The following is a 1,148-nucleotide window of genomic DNA, read 5'->3' as shown; positions in this document are numbered from 1 at the left end:
CGCAGGCCCCCAAGATCTCCCCTGCGCCTTGTCCCATTTCTCCTTGGGGCTTGGGAGGCACTCGAGAAGGGGACAGTGCTTGGGAGCCCGGGAGGGGACGCCGGGAGGTAGTGGCGAGCGAGGGGGCCGTTGGGGGGAAGGGGCTGCTTGGCTGGGGGAGGGGCAGGCGCCGGGGCTGGCAGCCAGGCCAGGGGTTTTGTGTGCGAGAAGAATAGGGGTTTGGCCCGCGTTGGCACACTCGCTTCCCGGAATGCTAATGGGGCCCGCGGCCGCCGGCGACTCTCCGCTCGGCCGGGCCCGGCCGCCCCTCCTCTGACCCGCGGCTGGGAGTGGGCGTAGTGAGCCGCACTGTGCCCCGCTCGTCGGGCTGGGGGACGCGGTGGCCCAACGTCTTCTTTCTGGTAGCCGCACCTGATCGTCAGCGTGTGGCCGGGTTCTGCGTGCGTGTTCGTGTGCGTGTGCGTGTGTAAGATATTCTTCCGTTAAGTTTCTGCCCAGCCACTTTGCACATGTCCCCTTTGATATTTCCCCCCTTTCCCTCCCTGGGGTTTTCTCTGAGTTCTTCAGCCGGAAAGGGCTCCTCTCTGCTCCCGCTGCCCCTCCGTGGCACCCCGCCCTCTCCCCTACCTCCTGCCCGCTTAGAATGGCCCATTTGTTGCCCTGGATTGAATGACTGACTGGTGCGATGATCCAGCTGTCTATGACAGTGTATGGCTGTGGTCACATTGGGAGTGTGAATGTGATCACAGGTGTGTGGTCTTAAAGGTACCCAGTTGGGTGGCTTGGCTGAGCATTTGGGAAGAGTCCCTCAGTGGGACCGTAATGGGACCAAGTTGTTTTGTTGGGGTGACAAGCACCTCCGTGTAACTGCTGGGGACCGTGTCCCCTGGATGTTGGTGTGTGTGTGCCCCTGTGGCTGAAACCTGTCCCCAGAGAAGGGAAGGCTCTGCCTTGGAGGTGAGTGAGATGCTGGTAGCAATGCTGGAGCTTCTCTCCGTAGTCCTCTCCACACACAGTGGAATAGCTTGCCCCACCAATACAAACTACACACACACATACACACACACACACACACACACACACACACACACCCCCCTAGCTTGCCCCACCAATACAAACTACACACACACACACACACACACACACAC

The sequence above is a fragment of the Echinops telfairi genome, unplaced genomic scaffold (genome assembly GCF_000313985.2).
Source record: "Echinops telfairi isolate 266 unplaced genomic scaffold, ASM31398v2 ScPeMD7_9;HRSCAF=40, whole genome shotgun sequence".
Lineage (NCBI taxonomy): Eukaryota > Metazoa > Chordata > Mammalia > Afrosoricida > Tenrecidae > Echinops > Echinops telfairi.
Note: the sequence above shows the minus strand (reverse complement) of the source record.